Genomic DNA, 13,532 nt, shown 5'->3' with positions numbered 1-13,532 from the left:
TGTGACCTGATCGACTTCGGTTGACTCTAGAAATCTGTTTTGCGAGATTGTTACAGATTGTTCCTGATTTGAATTTGAGCATGTGTAAACCCTAAGGTGCATAAATTCAAACTTGCAGAAGATAATAGGGGCTCCTTCTGGTAGTCAAGCCTTGCATTGTTTTTGTTTAATTCTAAATTTTAAAGTTTGAACGTAGTTTCGTTTCTGTTGTGTGAAAATTCTGATTTTCAATAAGAGCAATGTTTACAATCATGTTTATCATCTTGTATTGATGTTTGATTGCATGCGTAATAAGTAGTTAATCTCCCTCGATTCTCCGGTTGTGATGAAACCCTAAATTAGATTCGTGAAGATAGGGTTTAGTTGATTGTTCAGAATAGGGTTGTGGTTGCATGATGTTATTTAGACTTTTCTGAATCAATTTTCATAATCAAAGTACTTAGATTGGAGTGGACCAAGCATATGTTCATGCAATGGGATTAATTGAAAGGAATCTGTGTTCGCTAGATAGGGTATGCCTAGTTCTCCCGATCATGCTCCAGACAATTGGTGTGAACCCGGATATGCTATACTACTTGAGCAAATTACTTGTTTTTGTTTAGGGTTCATCCTATGCATTCGTATCAGGATGAACCATTGAAACCCCATTATGGACAATTAACCGAATCTTAGTTATTGCAAATTAACGGCTTAGGGTGGATTCATAACTGGGGAATCACTCTCCCATAAGATCTTCAACCTTCATTCATTTGCTTTTGTAGTTAAATAGAAAATCCACCATTCAATCTTTTCTTATTGTTTCTAGTGTAGTAAATTAGGTTAATTTTGGTACACCACTGCATTAAGTCCCTGAGGATCAATACCCTACTTACTCACTGTTCTACCGAATTTGGGAGTAGTTAGGTTATAAATTTTATCTTTGGTAGTTAAGGACCAAAGCTTTGGCGAAACTATCAAATTTTGGCGTCGTTGCTGGGGACTCTGTAACACCATGAACCCTTAAATCCTGGTCCGGTGTGTTATACCTGATCATATCTTGATAAATCATAATCCATAACATACGCAGCGAAAAACATAAACATAATCTCCATATAACATAATACCAGAGTTTACTAATTCTAACTACAATTCATAATAAATCATCCATCACCTGCATTTCCATATATACATATCTCCAAAATATAACCTACACTTTCGGTATTCACAAACACCAGTATATTTCACAACCATTCGTTTCTTAGAAGAATTAAAACATAAACATGAAACATAAAATATTTACATCCCAAAATATTACCAAAGGTTATACCCTTTTTCTCAAAAGTGCTATAACAATTAGAGCCCTCTAAGCTCAATCTCGTGGAAGTCCTGAAAAAGATGAATTCATATTTGGGTGAGACACATCTCAGTAAGGGAAGAAACATACATATTAAAACAGCGTGTGGCTAACATGAGGTATATAAATATCATTTTAAATACATTTGCAAATCATTATCATAGCATTTTAAAACCATTTTCTGAATCTAAACAATCACATGCAGATATTTACTCATGAGATTACCTAAGGATAGGGGTGATTACCCGCCCATACAAGTAGCACCCCTCTGCTTTGATACTTAGATAACCCTAAGGTCACAATTAAAACATACCAGAGAACTCACCTTACTCAGTGAGCTCTCAAGTGTTAGATTAATCTCGTACTCCCACAGTTCAACAATAGTTTACTGGCAAAGGCCCTAAGGATAGGAAAATCTACCCGCCCATACAAGTAGGTTTCCTCTGCTCTAGTACGTTATGTGGCTGCTGCCACATCTGTAGCTACTAGTGTGATGACCCAAAAATATATATACGATTAAAGCATAATTATAATAAAATAAAAATGGTCATTAAGTTAATATCAATATAGAAGTGTTTTTCTGTAGGGTCCTTGATTCCATGTTTGATGCCTAAGAAAGACCTTGTCTTAGCGAGTGCTCAGAGACCATTGCGGCTCAGTCGCTCCCTGGAGGTCGGCCTGGTCAAAATGGAATTTCATAGGATAAACAGGATAGACACTATTTGTACACGTAAATAAGTATATATACATAAAATAGTGTTTTGATAGACATAATTTGTCGAAAATACATAATAAGATAATAATAATATAGGTATCATATGTGGGGCCCACAAGACTATGTGGGGTCCACATGAGTCCCGGAGCCACAAGACACTGTTTATATACGTAAATAAGTACATAAAATAATGTTTTAACTGATATAATTTGTAAAAATATATGATAAAATAATAATAATATAGGTATCCTATGCGGGGCCCACAAGACTGTGTGGGGCCCACATGAGTCCCGAAGCCGTATGGAGATTTTCACAAGTCTCAAAACTATGTAGGATGCATAAAATCGTATAAGAGTTATTCGAGTTACATAGGATCCATTCGGGTCTCGAAGTTGTGTGGGGCCCACAAGACCATGTGGGGCCCACATGAGTTTTAAAATTTAATTCTTGTTCAAAAATAAATAAATACTAAAAGTAGTTTAAAATTAATAACAATGATAATAATAACGATAATAATGATTAGAAAAAAATAATAAAATAATAGAATAATTAATTAAGTTATTGATTAATTAATTAGGTAAGTAATTAATTAAAAAAAAAATTATTTAGTGGGAATGGTGGCAAGCACTCCCACATGGCTTCCATCCTTATCCCATACTCAACCCATACCTTGCCCATCCCTTGCCCATTCTTTAATTTAAAAAAATTATAATTTCACCCATCTCCCCACACTTTTATAAATTCTATTTCTTCCCCAAAATTTTCCTATAAATAGGGAGCTCTCAACCTTCATTTTTCACAACAATTTTCTAAGGAAGAGAAGGATTAGTGAGTGAAAGAATTTGTGGTGGAGTGAGAATTTTGAGTAAGTTCTCACTCACCCACTCTTTCCGATCTCATATCTTAAAGATAGTTATTGTGTTCGTAGCACACGGTGAAAGAAGAAAGTAAGTAAATTTTGATTATGTTAGTTTCTTTTATTTTAAATTCATACCCGAGTTTATTTTGTACGTAAATTTTAATTATGTTACTTAGTTCTACAAAATTTCTATGAGTTTATTTTTACGCATATTTAATTATACCAGTTCTATCTTTAATATACTTGCATCTATTTTTGGGTTAAGAAATGTTCCAATCTCCTCGGGTAAATTTTCAGCATTTCTTTCTATTCAAAAATAAAATTATATATATTTTTAACACAAAAATTGTGTGGCATGAGTTTATTTCTATGTTGCATTTTTATGAAAATATGAGTAAAGATGAGATTTTCACGATATTATTTTTAAATAGCATAAATTATAATAAGATGATTTTAAAACCCCTTATGGCAACGAAAGTTCAAAGTTACAGATGCTCGGTACCGCAGCTTAAAGTTTATACGGATCAGAGTGCACCCACACTGTTTACAGAGTGGTTATTTATGTTAGTGGATTTCTCCTGAGTGCACACCTGGTTCCGGATCAGGACTTAATAAGGAAAATCTCACTTAAAGTTTACTTACGTTGATTTAGTTTGGTCGGCCAGCCAGCTAAGTCCAGTCTTCGGACCGCACAACCCAGTCATGGGGGTAAACATGACTTACGGCAAACAGGCCTAAGGGTGGGTTTTTACAATATATGTTTATACATATTTAATTACGTGTACAAAGTTACTGATGATTTGAAGGAAAAGTGTAAGTTTACGTGAAAAGGATCATTTTGGTGCTTAAATGACGATCTAAGGAAAACGTACAAGGAAAAGTATATGTATGTTTATCATTAAATATTTTTACAGTTTTAAAGTTAAAAGTTTAATTTAACAGTTATAGTATATGATTGTAAAAATTTACTGTTAAAATTGATGAAAAAGTTTTATGCAGGAATTTTTAAATTTATGTTTATTCTAAAAGCAGTTTTGAAGTTATAGTATTAAATATTGTTTTACGAAATTCTTTAAAAGCTCATTTTGGCCACACACTAATAATAATCTTATTTACTTACTGAGCGTCGTCTCACCCCAATCATATTTTATTTCAGATAACTCTGAAGGACATGTCGGAAATCAGGCTTAGCAAGCATGCGGGTGGGGATTAGAAAAATAAAGATTAATTAGAAACATTAGTATGATTTCAGATATTTACGTTTGTGTAATTTTCTTCTTTTGAAATAAGTGATTGTAACATGAATAATTAGCGCTCTGGTTTAATAAAAATTGAGTTTATTTTGCTTCCGCTGTAAATCAGTAGTAAAAAGTTAATATCCCAGGCCCCTCGGGGTCGGGGTGTTACAACTAGTACACTCGACTTACTCAGCAAGCCCTCAGGCGAAAGGTACGCTTCACCCAATCATAACATGTTCTACGTACATGTATACTTCTAATATCATAATACATCATTCTTTCTATTAGTTTTCAATGATACACATATATTCATATTCATAGCTTAACATTGCATTGCATTTTACTTTAAGTGACTTTTTCCCATTTGTATCTTTCACATTTCACATTTCATTTCATTGCATTGTCATTCCATTGTCATTTCATTGCATAACATTTTCATTTCATTCCTTCATACTACAGTTGGTCTTTCGCCATCATCAGTTAGTTCACATAGAAATGCGCTAGAATCTGCTATAGTTAGTCCACATAGAAATGCGCTAGAATCTGCTATAGTTAGTTCACATAGAAATGCGTTAGAATCTGCTAACATGACTGTCTTTCAGCTGTCTTACATTTACATGGTTGCATTTAACATACACAGGCAACGTAATCCATATCATATTTTATTCATAGTATTTTACTTATTTAACCTGCATCTCCTACATTTAACATATATATATATATATATATATGCACAGAATCTCATGCCACACAATTTAGTAGTAAAATTCATACATATTCCTATAAAATAGGTCAACCCATATTTAATATTCATAAACTAGAAAATAACTTTAATTTCTTACATAATTATTCTAAAAAATATTTCCCACTTTCATTAGTTCAATTTTTCATATAAGTATCTAATAAAACAACCTTAGGCTCAGAAAGCATAATTTAAAGGATTGGCATTTTAAACCCAAACCAAAACATATACACATATATATAACATAATTTATTTTCCATTAAATTCATAAAAATTTTGGCTTAATATATATATTTTTCCCTTACCTGGTTTCTTGAACTACGCCAACAAGGACTCCGAAAAATACCTGTGGCGCTTACTCGGACCCTGAATCAAAAATCCTAATTCCATTAAATTAATCCTAAATAAAATATTTATTTAATACTTCCTAAACCCTTAAATACCCAATAAATAATTATCCCCTTAAATTTAGCCAAAATTTCTCAAATCCCACTCTCGCTTTGGAGTAGGGCCTAGAAAACCCCAATTGGAAGTTTACCTACACCAAAATAACGACAACCATGATTAGGACCACGTGGTGGTACCCGATCGTCGATTTAACCGCATATTTAAAGAGAAATTAAGAAAATGGGAAAAAGTTACCTTTCCCTAGGAGTAGGGCCTAAGCTGTTCCCACGAAAAATCTGCTCCAGTAGAAATGTCGGTGGCGGAGTTAGGAATCCAATGACACCTTTCATTTCCCGATGCGCCGCAAATCCATCGAGAAATAGAGGAGAGAAGAGACGGAGACGGAAAACAAGCGGAGGGCGCAGAAAAAACTCTCAGGGCGGCGCTCCTCTCTGGAAAAGAAACTTTCTTCTTCTGAAGCTTTTGCTTTAGGATATCTTCAAACTTTTACTTTTACATAGCTTATCTATATATATATATATATATATATATATATATATATATATATATATATATATATATCTTATTTCAATTATTATTATTTTTTTCTTTCATACTATTTCTTTTTATTTATTTATTTAATATATCAATTTAATAATGTTTAATTAATTAGTTAATTAATAATTTTAATTAATTAATTAATTTATTTATTATTTTCTCCTAATTATTTTAATCTTTCGGGTCTTTACAGACTCACTTACGGTAATGAGCCGAAATTAGTGTAGTTTACTATGTGATCTTTGTTTTTATTTTATTTGTTCTTTATTATTTTTGTTATTTGAAGTCTTGATATTTTGGGCTAATTTGTTGTATGCAGGGTTTGAGATCTTTGGAACCTGAATTAGTGCCTATTGACCTTGAGATTGAGAGATCCCGTAGGTTGGTTAGGAAGTCCACTTTGAGTCCAGAGTTAGCTGAGTCCTCCAACTTTAAAGTCATTGTTGAATGCCAACTGATTCTAGTTATCAACAATCAAAATCAAAATCCGGACAACCCTTTTGCTTCTTGTCTACCCATGGTGGAGGAGCAACCTCTTCAGCTTTTGCGAGACTTCTTCATTGCCAATGCGTACACATCGCTGTCTTGCATTTGGTTCTCTGATGTCAAGGTGGCACAATTTGAAATCAAGATCTCGATCATTTCGATGCTTCCCGAATTCTATGGGAATTCCACTGAAAATCCTTATAAGCATCTAGATGAATTCCTCGAAATTGGCTCAACCATCCGCATATCCAATTTTGTTGATGATGCCCTTCACCTTAGGCTATTCCCATTCTATCTTAAGGAAAAAGCCAAGTATTGGCTAAATTCTTCAGAGTCAAACTCGGTGACCACCTGAGCCACCATGCATTATGAATTTCTTAAAAAATACTTCCCTATTGGGAAGACCAATTAGCTTAGGAAGGCCATCACTAGTTTTTCTTAGATAGATGATGAGCAATTCTTTGAGACTTGGGAGCGTTTTAAGGACCTTCTGCATAAATGTCCACATCATCAAGTCCCTATGTGGCAACTAGTCCAAACATTCTGTGAGGGCTTAGTCGAGCGTGATCGATCAATAGTCAACGCATCCTGTGGAGGTACCTTCCTCACAAAGCATGAGAATGAGGGTTGGACTCTCTTCGAGACCCTCGTCGAGAATTCTCAACCACACATTGTTGCCGCTTGTAAAATTGCCCAACTTTCTTCGTCCCATTCTAAAGAAGTTTACGAGTTAGCAGTCGGTCATGAGATCGCACCCACTCTGCACATGATCGTCAAGAAATTTGATCAGGTCCTTTCCTTAGGACAACCATCTTAGCCGGTAGCGTGTGTAGAGTTGTGTGCCATATGCTCTGATCCATATCACACTTGTTAAACTTGCCCCCATCTGCCTTCCACGCCTGAGTTTGTGTAGGAGGAAGTTAAGTCCACCCACAATTGGCACGATACACCAGACAATGATCCATTTCCAACAAGTACATTCCTGGGTGGGGTCGACACCCTAACTTCTCTTAGAGGCCACAAGCTCCGAGATTTCCATCCCCAAGACCTCATCAATCACAAAATGCTCCAACTCGACTGTTTCAAAATTCGAATCAGCATAATCCTCCCATGCTTGCTCCTCGTTACCAAGCTTATTAACGACCACCTCCTCAACAACCTCAATATGATTGTTCTTTTTAGGAGACATTGTTGAAAGCCCCAAAGGGTATCGAGGCAGATCGTTAGGTCGATCGATAATTGCTCCATTCCCACTCCCAGTCCATAGCAAAGCTAGAGGCCACCTTGGGCCAACTAGCTACATTCGTGAATAGGTGGCAAGAGGGTAAGTTGCCGAGTTAGCCCCCTGTTAACCCAAAAGGTCAATATGGGGTAGAGAGTGATCCAGATTCCAATCATTCGACTTACCATAAGCAAGCACAAGCCGTGACCACCCTTAGGAGTGGCAAGGAGGTAGACAACAAGGTCAGGGAGAAGTTAGAGTTAAGTAAGGGTAAAGAGAAGATGAGGGTAGATCCCATTGTTGAACCATGTACCCCTTCTTCGTCCAATCTGGCGAGTGATTCCGTGATGCCCTCCTCCTCTGATGATTTCATATTGCCCCATTATATCCCTGCAGTACCATTTCCTACAACTATTCACTCAAATTCTAAGTTTAAGAAGGAAGCTAATGTAGAGTCCATGATGGACACATTTAAGCAAGTCAAGATCATTCTTCCTCTTTTAGATGCAACTAAGCAAGTGCCCGCTTATGCAAATTTCTTCAAGGATCTATGCACCTAAAAATGCAAATCTCAGGTGCAAATGAACAAAAGAGTCCGATTGATCAAGCATGTGAGTTCCATTCTATTAGGTCACATTCGATCCCCCAAAGCTTAAGGACCCCGGCGCTACCACCATCTCATGTATGATCGAAAATTACACCATTGATAGGGACCTTTTGGATTTGGGAGCTAGTGTGAACCTACTTCCTTATTCGGTCTACCAAAAATTTAGTAAGGAGAGCTTAAGCCTAGCCCGGTCACTTTGAGCTTCGCTGACTGATCCATGAAAGTACCCCGAGGTGTTGTTGAGGATATCCTAGTGAAAGTTGATATGTTATATTTCTTAGTCGACTTCATTGTCTTAGACATGAAACTTATCGACTTGGCCAAAAATTAGATCCCTGTCCTCCTAGGTTAACCATTCTTAGCCATGACTAATGCATGTATCGAGTGTTAGGTTGGTCTCATGGATATATCCTTCGGCAACATGAAGCTCAGACTGAATGTTTTTTGCACTTTCCAACACCCATCCTATGACGCCCAATGCGTGGACGTAGATATGATCAAAGAGTGTGTTGAGGAAGTTGCCCCCTCGATTCTTTTGAGGGATCCCCTTGAGACTATGCTTCAGCTTGACCATATGTCCATATTAGGTCTAGAGGACTCGTGCGAGCATACTTTTGCTGTCTGTGACTTGGCCTCTAGCCTAGAGAAAAGGCCCTGAAAAGCTCAGTTTGAAACCCTTCATACTCTTTCTAGCGTTCCAGAACGTCCTTCTATCGAGGCCCTACCATCGCTTGAGTTAAAGCCCCTTCCGGATTCCCTCAAGTATGTCTTCTTAGGCCCTATGAGAACCCACTTGTTATCATTTCACCTAGTCTGACTAGTTCGCAGGAATCTCGGCTCATTCATGTCCTAAAAAAATCTATGAGAGCCATAGGGTGGTCGATGGAGGACCTTTAGGGTATACATCCATCTGTCTTTATGCATTGGATTCACCTTGAGTGAAATGCGAAACCTATTCGTGAGATGCAGCGGAGGTTAAACCCCAATATAAAGGAGGTGGTGTTGAAGGAAGTGGTAAAACTACTAGATGCTGGAATAATATTTCCTATTTATGATAGTGAGTTTATGAGCCCCACGTTGGTGGTTCCCAAGAAATCAAAAAGAACAATCGTTGAAAATGATAAGGGTGAAGGTATCCCCACTCGTGTCATTAGTGGGTGGCAGGTGTGCATCAATTACCGAAAACTCAATAACCTCACCCGCAAAGACCACTTCCCATTGCCATTCATTGATAAAATCTTAGAGAGGCTAGCGAGCCAAAATTTCTACCATTTTTTGGATGGGTATTCTGGGTATAATCAAGTTGCGTTTTACCCGGATGATCAGAAAAAGGCCACCTTCACCTGCCTATTTGGGACTTTTACCTATAGGACGATGCCTTTCAGACTATGCAATGCGCCTGCGAACTTTCAACGGTTCATGCTAGCAATTTTCCCTGATATGGTTGAAAAGTTCCTCGAGGTGTTCATGGATGACTTTTCTGTGTTCGGGCCCTCATTTGATGCATGCTTGGAGAACTTGTCTAAAGTTTTCGAGAGATGTGTGGCCACGAACTTAGTGTTAAGCTAGGAGAAGAGCCATTTTATGGTTCAAGAGGGCATAGGGTTGGGACACATTGTTTCTGCTAGGGGGATCGAAGTCGATAGAGCCAAGGTAGAGTTAATTTCAAAATTTCCTCCTTCTACCCCCATTAAACAAGTTCGGTCATTCCTATGGCATGCTGGTTTCTACAGGCAATTCATCAAGGATTTTAGCAAAATTTTTCGGCCCTTGACCAACTTGTTAGTCAAAGATGCACCCTTTGAGTTTGATAAAAATTTTCTAATTGCATTTAAAACTCTTAGGCCTCTTCTTTCTACCACTCCGATCATGCAACCCCCTGATTGGTCTCTCCTTTTCAAGATCATGTGCGATGTGCTAAATTACGTTGTAGGGGCTTTGTTGGGACAATGAGCTTACAAATTGGCCCACGTGATCTACTACTCTAGTAATACTCTTCAAGGACCTCAATTGAACTACACTACCACCAAGAAAGAGCTTCTAGTAATCGTATTTGCGCTTGATAAGTTCCACTCGTATCTTCTAGGGTAGAATGTCTTTGTGTATTCTGATCATGCCACTTTGCGGTACCTTCTTATGAAGAAGGAGACAAAACCTAGGTTGATTTGGTGGATTCTACTCTTACATGAGTTTGATTATAAGATTTGGGATAGGAAAAGGACGAAAAATCATGCAGCTGATCATTTCTCCCATATTATAATTGAGTGATCGAACGACCCTTATCTAGTTTGAGACTCCTTCCCTAATGAACAACTCTTCATAGTGTCTTCCTAGCTCCCATGGTTTGCTATGATTGCGAACTACTTAGCCACGAGAACCATTCCTCATGATTGGATACAGCGGGAGAAATACAAGTTTTTCTCCTAAGTGCGCCATCATATATGGGAAGACCTTGAACTTTTCAAAATATGCTTGGATTCGATCATTTGGCGATGTGTTCCTGAGAGTGAGTACCCCCACATACTTGAGTTCTATCATACCTTAGAGTGTAGTGGTCACTTTAGGGTGAAGAAAACAGCGGCCAAATGGCTTCAAAGAGGATTCTTTTGGCCCACACTTTTCCTGGATGCTTAGGAGTTTTGCAGAGCATCTTGAGGTGTCAGCAGATTGGGAATATCTCTTGGCATGACATGATGCCTTTGAACCCCATTCTAGTGGTTGAGCTCTTCTATGTGTGGGGGATTGAATTTATGGGTCCATTCCCTCCTTCTAAAGGGTACGAGTACATACTTGTGGCAATGGACTATGTTTCGAAGTGGGTAGAGGTGATCGCAACTAGGACTGTAATGACCTGCCTATTTTTTCATATATTTTTTTCCCTTTGCACATAATAACATATATAATTATCTTACTAAGCTGTCATAGTCGTGATCAACCTGGACCCGTAGGTACCAGGGATATATCTGTCACACAACTCTGATACCTAAGCAGCGGAAAACATAAAATTACATACATGCCATAAAACACCAAAAACCATACCAGAGTTCTAATAAATCCGTCATATACATATACATATACATATATCCCAAAAGACCAAAAAGCATCCTAGGGTCATAACCCAAAAATTGATCTGACCCTAACTCATCCACTTACCCTACAGATAGGGTAGCTCAGTCCACTTCTACTGTTGCGGGGCATTATTTGCTCTTCTACTTGGATTTCCTGAAATGTTTGTAATGCTAGAGTGAAATACCTCTCAGTAAAGGAGATAAACTAATAACAGTGTGTGGCAACATAAGTATTTTTCGTGATATACATATAAACAGTACATAATTCATAACTGGTATAAACAGCTGTATCATATCTGAATAAAACATGATTTATCATAACATAACTTAACATACTAAATTTTTGTACTACAAAATCATCTTATATAACCGTATCATACTTGAATTATTACCCAAGATAGAATAGTTAGTTAGCTATTGTCATGTCTTACCTCCCACATGACAGTGTTGTGCGGCCTGAAGGCGAGACCTAGCAATGGCCGGCCGACCATGCTAAGTCAAATATAAGTGTGTAAGTACGATGGGCCTGTTCCACCTGTGCCAAACTACCAGTATAACATGATTAGAATATTTTATGTTTTCACAGAAAAGCATGATTTGACAATAGAGTAAGAAAAATTATAATTAGTACAGAAATTAAGATATTTTTCAGTATATTATGACAATACAACCGATGTAGATGCCATGAGAATTCAGCCAGCGTAGATGTCGTGTAAATGATAGCTGATGCAGATGCCATGATATGACAGCCGGCGCAGATGCCGTGATCAGTTTTATTATGACAATTTATTCAGAAATTATGAAATGACAGATTTTATTCAGAAATATGTAAAAGCCAGATTTTATTTCAGAAATATGAAAATTTTACGTATGTTAAGTGTACGGTACCATTGCTAGCTAGCCAGATTGGAGAGAGGATACCCACTATGTATCGACCCGTTAGAGGTTTGACGGAGAGTAGGTTGGGTGAACCAGATTGGTGTATAGCCGACAGTGCAACCACACTATTCAGGAAGTGTGGGTCGAAGGCCGATTAGCCCCGAAGTGTAGGCGGTGTGCAGGAGACCCTCTATGTATTGACCCATTAAAGGTTTGATGGAGAGTAAGATGGGCAAGCCAGGATGGGTGGACAATCGTGCATAGATATGTCATGTTTGACTTAACCTGATAGGCCAGCCAGTGTTAAGTCCAGCCTACGGGCCGTACAACCCAAATCATGGGGGGTGAACTCATGATAGTCAGATATATATTGAGGGTATAATATATTAGTAGTATACAGATTTAACAGATGAATTGAATAATATGAAAATTCATTATGATATAGTAAGATTATGTTTAAAAGTATAGTTTTCCATGTGTTATCAACTACAACTTAAGATAGATAGATATATATATATATATATATATATATATATATTACAATTATATTATTTGCAGTATATGTATATAACACAATAAAACTCATGTTGCCACACACTGATATTAATCTATTTCCCTTACTAAGAGGTGTCTTGCCCCAGCATTACAAATATTTCAGAAAATCAGGATAGACGAGTGGAGCGAGCTCCGTAATAGAGGAGTTCGTTAGTATTACCCCAGTTGCAAGGTAAGTATCGTGTTAGAGACAGGATGAATTTTTGGGTATATATGTATAAATGTAAAACAATGAATCTTTGGTATTGTATATAAGTTAAGTGTATTATAGTTTTCGTTGCTTAGATGACATGTATGTATAAACAGGTAAATCCCCGGTACCTATGGGTCCAAGTTTACTTTGACTACATTTTATGGTATCAGACTATCATTGGTATGTGAATATATATAGCAGGAATTTGGGGGCATCACAAGTTTGATATTAGAGCCTAGGTTGTTAGGTTCTGTAGACTTTAGTGTGCAGCGGAAACAATACTAGAGTTTGGGAATAGTGTAGACAGCCTATTTTTGCCCTAACCAAATGGAACAAGGGGTCCTTTCTCATTGTATTATTATTATTATTATTATTATTATTATTATTACTATGATTTCTATTGTTGTTATTTACACTATTATTATTATTTTTATTTTTATTTTTATTTTTCACTATTATTATTATTGTTAACTATTTTTCTATATTGATATAAGTAATTTATTATTATTACTATTATTTTATTATTATTATTATTATTATTATTTATTTTCCTATATTGATATAAGTAATTTATTATTATTACTATTATTATATTATTATTATTTTCCTATATTGTTATAAGTAACTTATTATTATCACTATTATTTATTTATTTATTTATTATTATTATTATTATTTTTATTAACATTA

At 36.5% G+C, this 13,532-nt stretch overlaps 1 non-coding gene across 1 annotated transcript; it reads right to left on the bottom strand.

Moving 5' to 3' along the window:
* Positions 1-6,728: 6,728 nt before the first annotated feature.
* LOC131143639 (small nucleolar RNA R71) lies at positions 6,729-6,834 on the bottom strand. Its single transcript, XR_009133623.1, has one exon. It is a non-coding gene; the product is annotated as a small nucleolar RNA R71 (small nucleolar RNA).
* Between the last annotated feature and the right edge of the window lie 6,698 nt (positions 6,835-13,532).

Source organism: Malania oleifera, chromosome 11, assembly GCF_029873635.1.
Source record: "Malania oleifera isolate guangnan ecotype guangnan chromosome 11, ASM2987363v1, whole genome shotgun sequence".
NCBI classification, from domain to species: Eukaryota; Viridiplantae; Streptophyta; class Magnoliopsida; order Santalales; family Ximeniaceae; genus Malania; species Malania oleifera.
The sequence above is the reverse complement of the archived record's forward strand: the minus strand, read 5'-3'. Positions and strand labels throughout refer to the sequence as shown.